Genomic DNA, 20,027 nt, shown 5'->3' on the forward strand with positions numbered 1-20,027 from the left:
TTCCAACTCAACTTTTTTTCCCCTTTCCATATCATTGTTTGCGACATTAACTTGAAAGTCCTACGTTCACATGCATGCACACTGCCTTGTGTATACTATGGAGGTCTCTACAATTTCAAGTCGTCTCACTTTTGCTTTTTCTTCAAATTCTCGTGCTTGACAAGTATACAGAAAAATGAAATAGATAAACTATTTCCAACGGGAGATGAGGAGATGAGATTGATAGAGAACGTTAATCACTATGAAAGTATTGAGGGATCATAGAGAACATAGCTTCTTTATGACCAATTGAATATGAAAGTAAATAAAGGGTAATAAAAAGCAAAGAATTCTATGAAAGAAACTTTAATTTCGAAAGTTTTTTTAAACAATTTGATCACTTCTAGATCTATATATTCAATGGGAGATATTGTAATTTACGTGAGACTAACTTGTGGGTGTATCACTTTAATAACGTGCTGGTTCGCACCAGCATCCGAGAATCAACTATATGCAGAAACGGAACCAACTGTAAGATAAGCAGAAGGCTGATGGCTACTACTGTGAAACTGAGCATATTGGGGGTGGTATGGCCAAAAAAGAAGCAAAGTTGACACTTGATGATCTGCTTAAAAGACCGATAAGGAGGTCATTGCCCAGAACCAGCAGACCATCTGGTCTGCTGACAGTCTGTAGGGGCAGAAAAATAAACACCATGAAAATCAAATCTATGCTGGTTGTTATACCTATTGCTGTTGGGGCATTAGTAGCCTCGTGAACAACCTAAAAAGCAATTAACATAGATCTATATATTTCAAAAGTAAAAAAAGGGTAATAAAAAGCAAAGAATTCTATGAATGAAACTTTAATTTCGAAAGTTTTTTTAAACAGTTTGATCACTTCTAGATCTATATATTCAATAGGAGATAATGTAATTGATCGTGAGACACACTCGTGGGTGTATCACTTTGTAATTTCCAGTTCTTCAATAATTTCTTCCCCCTTTCCATATTTTCCACTGAAAAATAATGGAAAAGTGTATGTGAAAGACTCACCAAATTTCCCACTGAAAAGATAGTGGAGGGCCACCTTTGACAAAGAATTTGAGAAACTGTTTGAGAAAGAATTTGAGAAACTGTTTGTGATTGAGAATGTATTTTATACTAGTTTTTGTTTAGAAATATATTAAAATAATATTTTTTATTTTAAAAAATTATTTTTGATGTTAGCATATTAAAATATCTGTAAACACTAAAAAATATTAATTTAAAACAAATAAATAAAATAAATAAATTTTTTAAAATATTTTTAAAATATAAAAATAATAGAGCTTAAGAATCACCGCACGTGACAACCACAGGATCAAGTCAAACAAGTATGGTACTTCAATGAGCCTGGTCAAGTTCCTATCATTCCATTTTCTGAAGTTTAGTCGGATCTTGTACAGACTTAGATTGTTGTTCAGACTTCAAAGTGACTCAACGAGGGAAAGCTGGAGTTGATGCTAATATTCTATCTTTGTTTAGAAATATATTAAAATAATATTTTTTATTTTAAAAAATTATTTTTGATGTTAGCATATTAAAACATCTATAAACACTAAAAAATATTAATTTAAAATAAATAAATAAATAAAATAAATAAATTTTTTAAAAATATTTTTAAAATATAAAAATAATAGAGGTTAAGAATCACCGCACGTGACAACCACAGGATCAAGTCAAACAAGTATGGTACTTCAATGAGCCTGGTCAAGTTCCTATCATTCCATTTTCTGAAGTTTAGTCGGATCTTGTACAGACTTAGATTGTTGTTCAGACTTCAAAGTGACTCAATGAGGGAAAGCTGGAGTTGATGCGAATATCCTATCTGCTGCGGTGGTAAAATCTAGGCTGCAGAGAACTAAAAGTACTATGGCACGGGGGTTATGTCTTGAAGACTTGAATGAGAGTGTAGTTGTGATTATTTTTTAAGATGTTTTTTATATTGAAATATATTAAAATAAATTTTTTTTATTTTTAAAATTTTTTTTTTGAAATCAGCACATCAAAACGATCCAAAACATATAAAAAAATTAATTTTTTTTTAAAAATATTTTTTTAAAAACACGGGTTGGCCCGCGTTTTCAAATGGGCTTAACGGGACCTTCCCTTAACAAGGGAGACATTTTACCTAGCTAGTTCTTGCTTGAAGTTTTGTTGTGTGGTGTTTATTAAAAATAATTTTTATCTAAAAATATATTAAAATGAGTCTTGGATTTTTTATAAAAGTTGTAGGTCTATATCTTAGCTTTCCATAAAAAAAAAAACTAGACCTCAATTCAAGGTCTACAACTTCAGATATGACCCAATTACGGAATGATGTTCCTATTTAAACCAGCATCTCTTAGCTTTTTCTTTGTCTTTTCACTTTCAATAGTTAATCACATTAATCAATTCTTTGAATTGTGAGATATGTCTGTATTTAAAATGAACATTTATCATAAATTAAAGTTATCTTATATTGTTGTTATCCATTTTTGGATCCCCACACCAAAAAAAAAGGAAGAGAAAGGAGAGTGGAACAGAGGAGAAACAAACTAAGAGAGGGGAACAAGGGAGAATAGGTAAAAGAAAGAAAAGCTAAGAGAGAAAGAGAAAGAGGAAAGTGAACAAAGAACAGATGAAAAAAACAAAAAGCAGAGAGAAGCACGAGTAGAAGGCAGGAGGAAGAAAAAGAAAATACAGAGAAACCGAAGCAGCGTCCTCCACGTACCATCGCCAGTCTTCCTCTTAACCGCCACCAGCAACACCTTCACAAAGCCACTGCAAAGAGGCAAGAACACTGTTGACAGGGGAAACAAAAAACAGAGGAAGAAGACAACACACCGAAGCAAAGGAGAGAAGAAAGAGAACCAACGTCTGCCACCATAGCCGGCTACCGCAACACCAACGCCATCGTGAGCTACCAGCACCGTGAACGACAAAGCCTCCATTCCAGGTAATTCTCCTCCCCTTGTTTTTGTTTCCCATTTCATCTTCTGCATTCAGAACGTGCACTGTGCACGTTTCTACAAGCAAGGAAAAATAATTACCCTGTTACCAAGGGCGGAGCCAGGAATTTTTCCTATCCTGGGCTATGATATAAGTGCATATAAATTATTTTTTAAGATCAATCATTCACTCGGATATATAAATTTGCTAGGTTAACAGTAAAGTTTTAATTCAAATACATAACACAAAATATATAAAAAATAAAATTTAAAGTACTTAAAATTCAAAATAAAAATAAATCATACTGTCAAAGTTGCACCCTTCGATGTTTTGTAGAATATAATTCATCTATGATCGAATCCGAATCAATATCTTCAACAAGCTCTCGTTCAATGTAAATCATCAAAGAATCTACTAAGAACTCCTCTTTCATTTTATTGCGAAGCACAATTTTAACATGTTCCACTATCCCATTACTGAATCTAAAATTTAATTCTTCCAACTGAAAATCTATTGTTGAGTTAAATATATCATAATGATAACGCTGGTAAATTGTCACTGAACCTTGTTGTTGATATGAATGACCTGTAGCCTTTTTATACGAAGCATTCATATGTGGTATGTCAATCTTATATTTTGTGCAAACAGATTGCACATTTGCAAGAAGAAGATCAAATCCGACATCTCTCAAAGTTCGAAGCAATGCTTTAGTAGTTGATACAAGATCCATTGCATTTAAGATGTTAAGAGATTTTTGCTGCAAAACTCGACAAAGTAAATCAGTAATCTCTATTATTTTATGTATCAAATATAAGATGAATATAAATTCAAAAGATTTCATCACAATCAAACAACCACCAGCTTCTCCACATATAGAGTTAGAAGATCCTTCTTGAACCATACTTTCAAGCACAGTAATAGTTGCACCATACATATCTATTAAGCTGCAAATAGAATCAAAATGAGAGCTCCAGTGAGTAGTTCCACTTCAATGTAAATTACCGATTTGATTAGCCACTCTACCAGTCTCACGTTCTTCGGTAACTACCATATGTGCAATTTCTATAGCCTGAGCATAATGTAACTTGGTATAACGTTTGGGAGAAACACTAATAAGATTGATAATGGTTGTTAATTTTGAGAAAAATAACTTGGGACGATTAATTAATATAAATGTGTATGCCCTACAAAACATAATTGATCGCAATTATTATTTTTTTAACCCAAATTTTTCATGTTTCGACACTCTTTAGTGATATATAGTTAGTTTATTTTTGGGTTTCAAAAATATTTTTTAAAAAAAAATTTGCTTCAAATTAATTTTTTTGGCGTTTTCAGATCGTTTTGATGTGCTGATATCAAAACTGATTTTTAAAAATAAAAAAAAATATTATTTTGATATATTTTCAAGTAAAAAGTACTTTAAAAACAACCGCTACCACAACCACAAACACAAACACAAACACCCCTAATAAAACAAAACATATTTTACAATTAATTACGTACAAAAACAATTATTTTCCACCGGTTGCAATTATATTACTGTGTCTGTACTTTTGTCTGTACTCCTCTCCTTTGTATAATTTTGTGTTTAGAAAGCCTCACAAATCATTATTTTTACTGGGCAAAACATTATTTGTTACCTAGGCTACAGCCCACTTGAGCCTTGTACAAGGCTCCGCCCTTGCCTTTTACTATGTGTCGCACGTCGGAAAAACCCCGCGCGGCGTCGGCTGGCGATTTTATCTTTGTTGCGTTTTGCTAGAATTGGTTCGTTGGAGTCGCCACCTAGTAATTTATTGAAGGCTACTAGGAAACCCGGGTACTGGTCTTATCAGAGATTCAAGGGTAAGGGACAGGTTGTGGTTAGGGAAGGTATTAGCACCCCTAACGCACCCTACCTGAGGTAAGCTGCTTCGTGTCTTTGATGTGCTAAAGAAGTTTTAACAATTCTGTTCTTTCATCGAATTTAGAAATACAACTTACATGTAAGTTCATAATTCTTTATCCGTGAGCAAATCAAAATATTAAATTCTTCTTTAATCTTTGCAATTTTATCCTAAATAAAAAAACATCCATAACAAAAAACTACAAACTCACACATACACCTTCACTGTATTTTTTTCTTTACTGTATTTTTTTTCTTTTCTCTTTCTTTTCTTTTTTTGCTTCCATGTTTACAAAATGCAAATTCCAAAAAAACTTAAAACTAAACAAATATTACATTAAACAAAAATTACATTAAACAATTCTAAAATTACAAAACAGCCCCTAAAACATCCAAAGGCTTCTGGAATATGCAGGAACAGTGCACGGGAACAGTGGCGGCGCGTCTTCTCCACGCGCCACCGTCACTGGCGGCGCGTGGGTTCACGCGCCGCCGCAAGAAAAAAAAGCAACAGGAGGGGTCTGGATCGACTTCTTCCCCTCTTCTTTTCCTCGCCGGCGGTGAAGATCACCGTCACCTGCAAAACACCCAAAAACGCAACAAGCAAGTCTGTTTTAGTTTGTTCTGTTTTAGATCTGTTTCCTCCGGTCAGTGCTCCTCAACTTTGGATCGTAATCGGCTTCCTCCTGGTGGCTGCTCCTTCTGCCGATGGCAGATCTGGTGGTGGAGCTGAGGAACGGCTGGGTCGGCCGAGAGAGGGAAGAAGGACGGCGCTGCTGCTGGTGTTCGTTTGTCGCGGTGGAGGAGAAGAGGCTGGATCTGCAGGCGCCACCGGAGGGAGAAGGCGGACTGCTCCGCGCCTGTGGGCGATGCTGCTGTTGCTGCCACCGCTGGGGGGAGGAGCTGGAGACGGCGCCGCTGTGATGAGGAGACGCTGCTGCTGTTGGGGTGCTTGCTGGAGGCCGGCGTTGATGGTCTTCCTTCAAGACTGTTGTTCGTGGGTCTCGCTGCTGGAGCTGGGTCGGCCGAGAGAGGGAAGAACGGTGGTCGGCCGAGAGAAGGGAAGGTTCCAGCGGCGGTTCTGGCTGGAGAAGAGTGAGCGGCCGAGAGGGAGAGAGGGGATCAGTGTGGAGGCAGTGAAGGGAGACGGCTGCTTTGTGTTGATGAATGGAGGGGAAGTGGCCGGCTATGGGAGATGACCGGCGGTGTGGGAGAAGGAAGGAAAAGGAGAGCTGCGGTGGCTTGGTTTGTGGGGGGAGAGGAAGTCTTTGGCCGGCCAGGAGAAAAAGATGGGGAACCGGCTGAAGAGGAAAACCAAAAACGTGGGGGGCGGCTCCTCTTGAAAAAAAAAAGATGGGTTTAGGGTTAGGTTTTTTTGTATTTTTTTATGATGTTGTCAAAATTGCCCCCCCTTCCTTTGTTTGAGTTGTGGACCAGTATTTATAGGTAAAATGTTGCATGGATCTCAAAATTGGTCCCTCAACTTTCTTTCTTTTTTGTAAATTTGATTTTTCTTAATTTTTTTGTATTTTTTGGAAACGAGCAATATCAACGTCGACTCAATGAAGAAAATCAATGATTTTAAAAATAACGCGTTAAAAGTTGAACGCGTTCCAAATGTCTTTGAAAATTTAAATTCTTTTGAGACGATGCTAAAAATGCTAAAAACGATGCAAATGTATTAAAAATGTATTTTTTTGGATTTTCAATGTTTTTCGCTATTTTTGGATTTTTTCTGAAAATTTATCAAAACATGGGTCAAAAATTGGGTAGCAACACTATGCATGAGCACAGAAACCGGGTCATTGTATTTGGGCTGGTTACTGTGCATGGGCACAGTAACCAGTCCGGGATGGATTATCAGCCTAGTCCATGTGGTTGGGCTGAGTCCAGCCCAATAGGAGATAGTTTGTATTTTTTTGGGTAGATCTCGGCCCAGTTTCTTTTCTGAGTCGGGTCCGGCCCGTTCTAAAAAAAATAAAAATAAAGAACGAAATTTTCTTCCAAAATTATTTCAAAAAAATATCTGTGATTTTCCGCAGATTTTTCTACTGAATCTTGCTTAGTATTGGTTTGTATTTTTATACCGTAAAGATACAAATCCAGTATTAAAATACCCAGTTTCTGTCAAAACATTGAAAAAAATGTTTTTTTTTCAAGCATACGACCAAGTATCTCAAAGAAAAAAAATCATATCATATTTCCATTCAACAAAAATTCAAAAATATGTATTAACATGCATTTTGGCCAGTTTATTAAAGTCACAAGAACTAGGCCAATATTTCAAAAATTCCAAAAAAAAAAATTTCTTTTAGTATCTTGGGTTACGACATTATACGTAAGATGTATTCTGGATATTAAATTCTTTTGTTGACGTTAGAACGATTTGGTTTTACCCGATAAGATAAGGATCTCCTTACCGAGAAAGACTTTTCTTAAACCATAGACGGACCAACAACTAGAAAACACGACAAGACCTTAGATTTTATTAGACAATAAAATAATGCAACTTACCTTAGATAGAATGTATTTGGGGTGTTAATACCTTCCTTTTTCGCAACCAGTCTCCGTACCCGATCTCTAAGACCAGTTAGGGTTCCTAGTGACCAAATACTAGGTGGCGACTTCCATTCCATTTTTCCACTAATAAAAGACAAGAATTTCTTGTCTCTCCATATTTGCCAAATAGATAGAATACACTATATGAGAGTGGATTTTTTTCGCCGCGATGTCGCACACGTGCGACATATATTATCATACTCGTTATTATAAAACATGCTTAATTACGTTATGGAATTTAATGATATTAGAAGTGCAGTATGATGATATAAAGTCTTAGTGAGAATGCACTTTTAAGTATTTATCACTCCCCCAAACCAACTTATTACTCATCCCTGGTAATTAAAGCGTTAAAGAAGAAAAACAATTTGCAAAATCAAAAAAGCAAAGCATTCATCATTTAACTTGCTATTGATCTATTCAAATAAACAAACTCTCATTAAATTTATATATCTGCTATATACTTCTTAATCAAGATATTAATAAACCTTTCTTTTGTGCTCAATATATCAAAACATAGCTAGAGGGCTTTTCTTGAAAGAAAACAAAATTTTGTTCTAATGTTTTTCTTAGGTTAACTTCATTGGGTTGTGATTATTATTATTATTATTATTATTATGAAAATATAACATAATGCATCCTTAACCCATGTAACGAGTTTTAGGCTAATGACTCCCAGACCAGTTGGTCTTAGGACATTAGGTGTTGAGACCCCCTTCGAGCTTAGTAACTCGGGTTGCAGATATTAATACGTAGATAGTGCAATGCTTGATTCCCTTAAGCTTTTCTCCTCAACTCATGTAATAAAATTTGGGTCAATAGCTCTCAAGTCAGTTGACTTTAGGGTATTTGGTATTAAGACACCCTTTCGGACTTAATTGCTTAGGTTAGGGAGGCTACGAAACCAAACTTATCTATATTTTTATTTATTTATTTTATTATCATTTTTTTGCTTTTTTTATTTTTAATTTTTTGAATTATATACTATTCATTTTTCCTTAGTTGTTACATTTAACAAAAGAATATAAATAATGTAATAATCCAATGTGCAACCCATAATCGTATATGTGTGTGTGAAAATAAGGGTTTATTAATACTTGCTAAAAAATATATGAGCAGAATTGAGTGATAAGAGCGTGAAAGTTTGTAAACTTAAATATATATTTTATAATAAAATATGTAATCGAACCTTGTTATAAATATTGTAAATAACCGTACTTTAACAATGACTAGTTTCCAAGCCATTGGCACGAGGGTTATGACTCCAATAAGACCTTCCCTTGACAAGGGAGAAATTTTACCTAAACGTTATGGGTGGATACTGTTTTTTAAAAGTAATTTTATTTAAAAATATATTAAAATAAAAAAAGTTATATCTTTTAATTTTTAACAGCACCAAAAAAAAAGCATTAATTTAATTTTTTATGTCAAACATATTTTTAAAATGCATCTAAACATAATTTTACAGCATCCAAATCATTACCCTTCATTAACAAAGATTCTTTCCAATAAAGAAAAATTAATAGGCTCCAGAGGGAGAGAAAGAGCATTGAAAAGGAACTAAAAGATGCTACTAAACAAAATTTGGGTGCGCCAGAAAATAGTTATAAAAGATAGAGCATGATCATGGCTCTACCCAGAATGTAAGGTTACCAAGAAAACAGTCACAAAATGGCTTAAACAGAACATCTCTTTTCCTATGATCAACGCCTAATTTTTCAGACAAGAGTTTTGGTAAACGATTCTCAATGGATTATTATCTCAAATTATCTCTGACATTATCTCATCCCTCAGCTTCCTACGTTGCCTCAAGACTCTTGCATTCTCCTTTCTTCGCTTTCTCTCTTTCTTCTAACCTTGCTTGCTTCTTTTCTTCAGCTTTCCTGCATCTTTTCTCTCCTCTACTATCATGATATTTTGCCCCGTGCTCACCCCTCTTAGCTCACCTCCCCTTTGCTCTCCATCAGATGAACTATCCTCAGAGGAACTAATCCTAAAAACATCCTCCAGAACCAGCTATGCTCAAGAAACAGATGCTAACATCTTGCAAGCAAAAATTACATCCTGAACAACTAGATTTCCCAGAAATCCAGCCAACATTTACTAACCAAAAGCTAGGAAATGATTAGATGAGAGTAAAAAATGAAATTTACTAAATCAAGATTAATGGGCAGTGATTAGTACCTAATCAAGAAGATTAATGAATAATTATCCATAATCAAATGCTTTCACATACATAAATTTGTTCCAATTTGACCAAGAAAATAAATAAAAACTCAAATTCAATCTTAATCACAATGTCAAAAATTAAATAATAAAAACTGGAAATAAATTCATAATTATTCAACAGACTCCATGAATCCCACCACATTATTATGCATAAACCAAACTGCACTGGATATATCCACAGGAGCCACAGGACTCTCAACATTAGCCGCAGGAACCGCCTTTGCAGGTTTTTCTGGTGCAGGTGCCACTGGTGCTGGAGCTGGAGCATGAGAAGCAAAAATGTCCTTAGGGAGAAGAACCTTTTCAATCTTATAAATGGCAAGCTGGTTGTCTGTGTATACGGTGCCAGATAAACTTGTATTGGTAAGTCCTGTGGTTATGTTCACTGAGTTTGGATAACTTGTCACATTAAGTGGTAACCTACTGCCTGTTCTAGCCCATGTACCTAGAGGGTTACTTACAGTCTGCAACTGGGAAGTAGAGAGGAATGTTGGAATTACGTGGAACTTCACTAACTCAGACTTGTCTCCATCACTTAGAGTGTTGAGAGTTCCTGATTTGAGTTCCGAAAATGCGCTATCCGTTGGTGCAAAGATGGTTAAACCAGTGCTTGAATCATTTAGCGCGGAGAACAAGTGGTTTCCTCTTGGGTGGATCTCAAAAGGCGGATAAAGATCGTGAAGTGGCCAGCCTTCTCAAGGATTTTGGTTACGTTGGTGATGCCATGCGGTGCAGCTGCCTGTGCTGGGGTTGCTGCTGGAGGTTGTGTCACAACCACTGCTGGTGCGTGCGCTGGGGCTGCAGCTGGTGACTGGGCAAAGGTATAGGTGCATTGGAGGAAAAGAAGGAAAATAAAAAAATGAGATTGACTGTTGCTTCATGTTTATGTTTTTGGGCTATATGCTAGAAATGATACAAAAATGTTAATGTAAATTGAGCTTGATCTTAGTTAGAAAAGTGTTTGATGTGTAAAGAAGGGACAGAGTCAGGTTTTATAGTTGTTGGCAGAGGATCAAGCTAGGTGCAATGTACAATTTTAGTTATACAATTAGGTAGCTAGTATCTCATCTTTTTCCGAAAGGTGGAGGGTATCAATGGAGAGGCAAGTTCAACAATGCTGCAACAACTAATTTTCTTGGAAATGCAGGGAAAAAAAATAGATTATAAAAAGTGGATTTCAAGTGGGTGTGCCAGCAAATGAAGATATCTATGATTGTCAAAATTATAATTCTGAATCATCTCTGGCAGAACATTTGAGCATAGACTTCTGAACATCAAAACAAATCATCTGTAATGGCAGAGGAGTTTGACATGAAATCTCAACTGATTCATCTTTAATAGCTTTGATCTAGCTCCTTGAGCTTAAAAGAGTCGCATCCTTGAATCCATGACAGATTTCGATAGACTACTTTCCAAATTCACACGTCCAGAAATCAAATCTCACCCATACCACCACTTGACATGACATGATCAAGATACACTTACCTTATTATGTACTTTATTTGATGTTTGTGGCAAGCCGTCTTTCAAGGTTTATGCAATCTTCGAGTAAGCTGACTTTTTAGGGAAACAAAGAGAGTCCTAAGATATCGACGCAGACATAAACAACAAAAGAAAGACAGCAACTGCATAGGATCAACACGCAAATTTCAAATTTTGTTACCTTTCTAAACTAGAAAACCTGAAAATAAAAAAAAAATGCAATAAAAATATTTAAAAAACTAGAAAATTTAAAAATAAAAAGGAAAAATTACAAATCTAACCTGAATAGCACCTTTTGGGTCTAGATGTCTTCCAGACCTGCTGACCATTACATATATAGGCCTATATAGCAAAATTTGAGCATGATTCAGCTGTGAAATTGAAAGCTGTAATTATGGGTCTTTTTGTCAAGTCAATCACTCTGCCCATCCCAAATATTGTTTTGGGCTTTGTTCTTTACCATCAGTCCATAGACATTCCTTCAAGACTATCCATGCGGCCCAGTGAGGGGAATGACTGATTTTGGAGTGTTGTTTGAAGCTACTGGCTATAGAAAATTGACTACTCTGATAGTGATTGGGCTGGTTCAGTCGATGATATGAAGAGCACAACAGGTTGTGTTCGATATCGGTTCAGGTGCACTTTCTTCGGTGACCAAGAAGCAAGAACCGTGGCACAATCCACTGGAGAAGCAGAGTGCATAACTTCAGCAGCAACTATGAATCCAGCCATACGGTTAAGGAAACTTGTCCAAGATATGGGGCAGCAACAGCATGTAGCAACTAGAATTCAAGTTGACAACAAGTCGGCCATTGCAATTGCAATAGCAAAATATTCAGTTAGTCAAGGAAAAACCAAGCATATCAAAATGAAGTTTCAGAGCTCATGATGTAGAGAAAGCTAATGCGGTGACCTTTAGCTGTTGTTACGCAGAAAAGCAACTTGCAGATATATTGCAGCGAGAGCTTCCACAAATATACATCCTTACCTTCACTGCAAGCATCTGCATGTAATAACAAACTTTTATGAAAAGTTGTCATTAAGAAGAATAGAAGAAGCCTATCCAGAAAATACATGAAGCAAGTTGAAACTAGAATTATTATCCATCACTTGCACACGGAACCATCTGCATATACCAATACAAGAGCTTACCTGTTATATTTGTTTCATGAGTCCTGACAGGTAATATAGCAAGGAAATTCTTTTTGCACCAGAAGTTTGCCAGCCCAAAGTAGGAGATAATATAGCAGTCTAGTAAAGGTTGTTCTGTATCAGAAGCCTTGTTTTTTGACAATTAGCATTTTCTTCTCTTTTGAATAATTGAATTGTCAATTGTCTTCTAACCTTATAGCTTAAAGAAAACTACATTTCGGTTCGAAACATACTTTTGTGAATTCCAAAATCACAATGAAACATACTTGTATAAATTAATGTGTAGCTCTAACTTATCACTAGCTTCAAAACGTCAATACTACAAGATGAAGGAAAAACACAGATGGGTTGCATTAATCCTGCTGTGCAGCACACAAAGGCGCTGCGAATGAGCAAGTGACCTCACACGCCAGTCCCCAATGCTCTTTTATGTCCAAGAATGGAATGTTTGCTTAAATCAAACCGGATAAGTCCTTGAAGCAGTGTTGACAGTAAAGTAACTAAGCTTTAGCTCCTTTAGCTTTAAAGAACCAAACTCTTTACTTTCTTATTCATTCCCTACAAATTTCAACAGATAAGCTTTCCAAATACGTACCCAGAAATCATCTACAAAGTCATCCTATTGAAGAAAAAAGCAAAGGAAACAATGACCTCAGAGACTGGAGCCTCATGGAGGAATGGTCTTATTTAAACAAAAGCTAGGGAATAAGTAGATGGCACCAAGGTGATAGGAAATGAAATGAAATGAAAAAACAAGATTGACTATATATATATATGTATGTACGTACGTATGTATTCCAATTTGACCAAGAAATTAATCAACAGCTCAGAATTCAACCTTAATCACAAACCCAAATCATACAAACTGGATTCAAGGTAAAATCAGAATTATTCAACACACAATCGGCCGGCGCAGCAAAATAAAGCACCAAACCGGACACAACCCTACATATATCATATCAAGATTCGAAATACTTCTACATTACAGAGAAAACATTGCAGAAGCAAGTAACCCAACTGATCCCACCACAAGATTATGAGTAAAGATAAGTGCACTAGATATATCCACAGAAGCTGCAGGACTCTCTACAGTAACTGCAGGAACTGCCTTTGTTGGCTTTTCTGGTGCAGGTGCCACTGGTGCTGGAGCTGGAGCATTAGAAGCAAAAATGTCCTTAGGGAGGAGCACCTTTTCAATTTTATAAATGGCTAGCTGGTTGTCTGTGTATACGGTGCCAGATAAACTTGTATTGGTAAGTCATGTGGTTACGTTCACGGAGTTTGTATAACTTCTGACGTTAAGTGGTAACCTACTACCTGTTCCGGCCCATGTTCCGAGAGGATTGCTTACGGTCTGGAACTGGGAAGTAGATAGGAATTTGGAACTACGTGAAACTTCACTAACTCGGACTTGTCTCCATCACTTAGCGTGTTGAGAGTTCCTGATTTAAGTTCCGAAAATGCGCTATCCGTTGGTGCAAAGATGGTTAAACCAGTGCTTGAGTCATTTAGCGCGGAGAATAAGCGGTTTTCGTCTTGGGTGGATCTCAAAAGGCGGATAAAGATCGTGAAGTGTCCAGCCTTCTCAAGGATTTTGGTGACGTTGGTGATGCCATGTGGTGCAGCTGCCTGTGTTGGGGTTGCAGCTGGAGGTGATGCAACCACTGCTGGTGCCTGAGCCGGGGCTGCAGCTGGTGACTGGGCAAAGGTATTGGGACAATGGAGGAAAAGAAGAAAAATTGAAAATGAAGAGAGTAAGTACTGTGGCTTCATCTTTATGTTGTTAAGATATAATGCTAGAAACAATGCAAAAATGCTAATGTAAACTGAGCTTGATTTTTGTTAGAAGTGCTCGATGTGCATAGAGGGGACAGTTTGAGGTTATATAGTTGTGAGCAGAGGATCAAGTTAGGTGCAATATTATACAATTTTAGTTACACAACTAGGTTGCAAGTACCTTATCTTACTCCAAAAGGTGGAGGGTCATCAATGGAGATGGAAATTTGACAATGCTGCAGCAGCTACTTTGCATGGAAAGTAGGAGGAAAACGAAACAAGAATCTCAGAAGTAGATTTCAAGTGGCAGAACATTTGAGCATACTTCTTAACATTATAACAAAATCATGTCTCAACTGCCTTCATCATGTATATATACAAGCTTTTATTCTTCTACCGACTCTAACCACTTAACTCTACTGCTTTTCTAACTAATTAACTATTAACAGTAAAGACCAATCGTTATTCTTTCAGTGCTGTTATTGCTTCTTGTTGTTCTTCTTCCAGCCTTCATCATGTCTCCTAGTTCGTAACATTGAGTAACATATAACTTTTTTTTTCAGTTTTATTTAAAATATTTTTTATACTCTTAATATATTTTTTATATTTTAAAAAAATAATATTGAACCGCTGGCCAATATAATAGTTGGTTAGCAAATCACGAGGCATCTCGCGGCAAGAAGATGTCACGAGCATTGGATTTTGTTTTCAAGCCACTAAAACCCTTCATTGTGGATCCGTTTTCTTGCAATAAGAATTATGGACTAGTGTTTATGGGCTTTTAAGGCCTAATAGGCCGGCTGGGTTAGTGCTTATGGGTCTCAATGCATTCTGGTCCGGGCTTAAATCATCCTTGGGTAAATGTTAATAAATTGGGCTATGATTCTTTATAACGTGGGCTAATTTGTTTTGGGTTGTACTCTTGGGTTAAATGGGTTTTGATTAAGTGTAAACATGTAAAACAAATGATGAAAAAAACAATATAAAAAATAACATCAAATTTATGTGAGTATATATTGTGCATTATGGCCAAGTCTTTCAAAATAAAATATTTTTTTTCATGTTTCATAACTGTAAATAAAATATTGTGTTATTTTTTTTAAATAAAAGGCATTTGTTTACATAAAAAAAGAAGAGGAAAAAAAAATATATATTTTAGCATTCTAAAAAAAATACGTGTTTTAGCACAAAAAAAGGGAGTTTTTATTTTGCATTGGCATCTAAATAAAATGTTCTTGTGTTATTTTTTATTTATTTTATTAAAAAAATATATATTGCATGTTTGGATTTAATAACAAGTTTATTAAGTCTATTAAGACTTGATCAAAATCAAAAGATACATTGGATCTACATATCCAATAAACTAAATAAAAAACAACTCTGGTTTTCTAAAAAAATAATAATATGTTATTTACCTTTAATGCAAAAGGAAACCTAGAAATAAAATTTGAGAACCCTAGGCGTTAACTTGGAAACTAAAAATTTTAACTTTAATTTAGATTTTTCCGATAAGTCTCTTTATTTAGGATAAAGAGGTTTTTTCTTCTTCTTCTTCTTCTTTTTTTTTTTTTGTGAACGACAAACCTCCTTCTTTAAAGGATTGATAAGAGATTTTTACAAATGATCAAATTGATGCATCTTTTATTTTTGAGGACCAACATCAAATTTTCCTCAAATAATTAGAAATAAATTGGAAATAAACTAAAAAAAAATAGAACAATCAAAAAGATAAAATTAAAAGAAAACACAAAGTAAAGATAACCTTTCATAGAAAAAAAAAATCAATGTGACATCATTCTTTCTTTAAATATAAATAATTTTTTAATTGAATTTTTAGAACTAATAGATCTCGTAACCATGTAAAAATCCATGGTTGATCATAAAATCGATGTAGATTAGTAAAAAGAATTAGTTTATGGCACATTATCATATGTGGTTTGTTGTTTCTCTTTTTTTAATTTGTTTTTTTACTTGAAAATATATTAAAATAAGTTTTTTTTACATCAATATATCAAAACAATTTAAAAATATTAAAAAAATATTAATTTAATGTAGAAAAAGAAAAAAAACTCATTTTTTAAAAAATATTTTTAAAACGGAAAAAATATAGTTTTTGGTATCTTTGTAACCATTTGTTTAAAAATAATAATAATAAAAAAAGAGGGGTTCCAGCCAAGCTAAATTTGCATCCCTTCTGTCTAATCTTTGTTTTAAAGACTAGACACGCGAGTAGGAAAACACGCGAGTAGGAAACTCGGTTTATGTGACTTGAAAACATTAATAGCATAATATAAATTGAAAATTTTGAATTGAGATAGTTCACAAATATGATTTCACAATATAGTAGTGATATTGTACAAGTCTCAATAATTTCAAAAAAGTTTAATTTGAAATAATATATTAGATAGTAATATAAAATTATCTATTCAGCTTCACCAATTATTGCTCCTTTAATTTCACTATATCATGAGTTAATCTAAAAACTTTAAAGGCTTCATTAAAATCATGTTTTTGCACAGGACGTGGCTAGTACTGCTGATATGTCTGTTCAACATTATTAAGATTGAAATATTAATTGTGATCTCTGTTGAAAGCTAGCTAAATGGTTCAATGGAGCTTAACTTGCTATTCGTTTTCGTTCTCCACGTAAAGAACAAATCTAAACTTGTTCTCGTGTATGGTACGTTTGAATTGTCTATAGCAGCAAGCTCCTCCAATATTATTACTCATCCAAATTAATATTTGAGGTCTTCCTTTATGCGTGTGTGGTAGGAGTGAATTGTCGAGTGCATTTAATTCCTTTTATGTCTTCTTGCACTGAATTGTCAAGTGCAGCTTATCTTAATTTGTCCTCCATCACGCACTCTAACATCGAAGCTGGGCTCCAGCCTTTTTGGCTGTGAAAAATCAGTAACATATATATTTTATTTCTTTTACATTATATTTTTTTTAATGTGTTTTAAGCTTATTAAAAGTTATTTTATGAGTTTAGCATGCTTAAAAGACTATGAATTAATTACCAAAAAAATAAAAAAATTTATATTTTATGTTTCAGACTTTTGTTGTTCGTTTCAAGTTTTTCACTAAGTTGGAGTTCTAGAATGGAAATTTATGCTTCATCAAAGTTGAATTACACATATCAACTTTTCTAAAAAAATTATTATGGATAAAAGTCCGAGTTCGCTTGGGCCTCTAAATGGAGTCGCAAAATCATACCTGAATCTTATTTGCGGTATGATTTGTTGTTCACATAAAGCATATCTTGACCTTCAAGTAACGAAATCAGGCGGTTTAAAAGCCTGAATTTATCTACATATCCAAAGCTACAATATTTATAAAGGGCTTAAGGATAGAAAATATTATTTTCAATACAAAAACCTTGATGCAAGTTGGAGGGGGGGCTTATTTCCTGATCTGATGGGAAATTGATAGAATTGGGAATCTTATCATTAAGAAGAAATTTGATGGGATTGGAGAGATTTTATGTAACAACCCTAATAGTTAGATCAGTTTATTCGTTTAACTTCCATGTAAAGGGTAAACGGAGCATTTTTGTTTTTACATTGAGTTCATCGAAATTTCTAACGAAATTTTGGCAAAGTCTCCCCTATACCGAGAGATCCCAAATTATCGACAATTTACCCTTCATGCATTTATAATCACATCCCACCCATAAACACATTCACAATTGGTCTAATTCAACCATTTAATTCATTCCAGAACATACTCAGGACAAAACTTCAGACTCAATCTCCATCTCATATCATATACATAAATTAGTAATTAAGAGAACCATCCAAACACTGAAATTTCATATATAAACACAACACAGTTTAGCATTCTAAACATAAACTAGTACATTATAATACCCCAAGCATATGTTGATACATTTAATATTCCAAACACAAAATAATACAAGGTGTATACTATTATATTCAGGTTACATGTTTACTACATAACAAAATTACATGAATAATCCCTAAGTTCCTAACTTATACTAAAAGGGATCAAAGAACCTAAATTCTATTTCTGACGTGAATGGGAGGGACCTGCAAACCATAAATTTTCCATGTAATTAAAAAAAAATACAAACAATTTCACGGAAGAAAAATTATACAACACATCTACCTATTTAAGTCATATGCAATTCTATACACCACAACTAGCCCCTTTTAAGGATTAGCAAATTTGTTTCCTTTAACTATGTCTTTTTTTTTGTAATCCAAGCTCTGATCGAGGGTATCCACCCTGCCACTTCTCCCCACATTGGAAAGACTACTGTCAACACTAATGACCCTCCATTTGAAACAGCTCGGCCCAACCTGTCGTTTATTATCCGCTTTGCGCCTTACCGCCCTCACGGTTTTGTTCCTAGTGACGTGAATTGTCAAGTGCATTTAATTCCTTTTATGTCTTCTTGCACTGAATTGTCAAGTGCAGCTTATCTTAATTTGTCCTCCATCACGCACTCTAACATCGAAGCTGGGCTCCAGCCTTTTTTGCTGTGAAAAATCAGTAACATATATATTTTATTTCTTTTACATTATATTTTTTTTAATGTGTTTTAAGCTTATTAAAAGTTATTTTATGAGTTTAGCATGCTTAAAAGACTATGAATTAATTACCAAAAAAATAAAAAAATTTATATTTTATGTTTCAGACTTTTGTTGTTCGTTTCAAGTTTTTCACTAAGTTGGAGTTCTAGAATGGAAATTTATGCTTCATCAAAGTTGAATTACACATATCAACTTTTCTAAAAAAATTATTATGGATAAAAGTCCGAGTTCGCTTGGGCCTCTAAATGGAGTCGCAAAATCATACCTGAATCTTATTTGCGGTATGATTTGTTGTTCACATAAAGCATATCTTGACCTTCAAGTAACGAAATCAGGCGGTTTAAAAGCCTGAATTTATCTACATATCCAAAGCTACAATATTTATAAAGGGCTTAAGGATAGAAAATATTATTTTCAATACAAAAACCTTGATGCAAGTTGGAGGGGGGGCTTATTTCCTGATCTGATGGGAAATTGATAGAATTGGGAATCTTATCATTAAGAAGAAATTTGATGGGATTGGAGAGATTTTATGTAACAACCCTAATAGTTAGATCAGTTTATTCGTTTAACTTCCATGTAAAGGGTAAACGGAGCATTTTTGTTTTTACATTGAGTTCATCGAAATTTCTAACGAAATTTTGGCAAAGTCTCCCCTATACCGAGAGATCCCAAATTATCGACAATTTACCCTTCATGCATTTATAATCACATCCCACCCATAAACACATTCACAATTGGTCTAATTCAACCATTTAATTCATTCCAGAACATACTCAGGACAAAACTTCAGACTCAATCTCCATCTCATATCATATACATAAATTAGTAATTAAGAGAACCATCCAAACACTGAAATTTCATATATAAACACAACACAGTTTAGCATTCTAAACATAAACTAGTACATTATAATACCCCAAGCATATGTTGATACATTTAATATTCCAAACACAAAATAATACAAGGTGTATACTATTATATTCAGGTTACATGTTTACTACATAACAAAATTACATGAATAATCCCTAAGTTCCTAACTTATACTAAAAGGGATCAAAGAACCTAAATTCTATTTCTGACGTGAATGGGAGGGACCTGCAAACCATAAATTTTCCATGTAATTAAAAAAAAATACAAACAATTTCACGGAAGAAAAATTATACAACACATCTACCTATTTAAGTCATATGCAATTCTATACACCACAACTAGCCCCTTTTAAGGATTAGCAAATTTGTTTCCTTTAACTATGTCTTTTTTTTTGTAATCCAAGCTCTGATCGAGGGTATCCACCCTGCCACTTCTCCCCACATTGGAAAGACTACTGTCAACACTAATGACCCTCCATTTGAAACAGCTCGGCCCAACCTGTCGTTTATTATCCGCTTTGCGCCTTACCGCCCTCACGGTTTTGTTCCTAGTGACGTGAAT

The 20,027-nt window shown here is 34.6% G+C and overlaps 2 protein-coding genes and 2 pseudogenes across 5 annotated transcripts in view; all 4 read right to left on the reverse strand.

Moving 5' to 3' along the window:
- LOC18108650 (probable leucine-rich repeat receptor-like protein kinase At1g35710) overlaps nt 1–20,027 on the reverse strand; it is an 80,196-nt gene that overhangs the window by 44,079 nt on the left and 16,090 nt on the right. The gene's annotated exons all lie outside the window — the stretch shown is intronic.
- Nucleotides 9,576–10,758, reverse strand: LOC7458847 (fasciclin-like arabinogalactan protein 12; annotated as a pseudogene).
- Nucleotides 13,076–14,034, reverse strand: LOC18108649 (fasciclin-like arabinogalactan protein 12; annotated as a pseudogene).
- The window catches only part of LOC7458844 (fasciclin-like arabinogalactan protein 12), a 37,948-nt gene continuing 30,996 nt past the window's right edge, over nt 13,076–20,027 (reverse strand). Inside the window, exon 2 of the mRNA XM_052449478.1 lies at nt 13,076–13,206. The gene's annotated coding sequence lies outside the window, so the exon portion shown is untranslated. The remainder of the gene's footprint in view (nt 13,207–20,027) is intronic.

The sequence above is a fragment of the Populus trichocarpa genome, chromosome 19, assembly GCF_000002775.5.
Source record: "Populus trichocarpa isolate Nisqually-1 chromosome 19, P.trichocarpa_v4.1, whole genome shotgun sequence".
Taxonomy (NCBI): Eukaryota; Viridiplantae; Streptophyta; class Magnoliopsida; order Malpighiales; family Salicaceae; genus Populus; species Populus trichocarpa.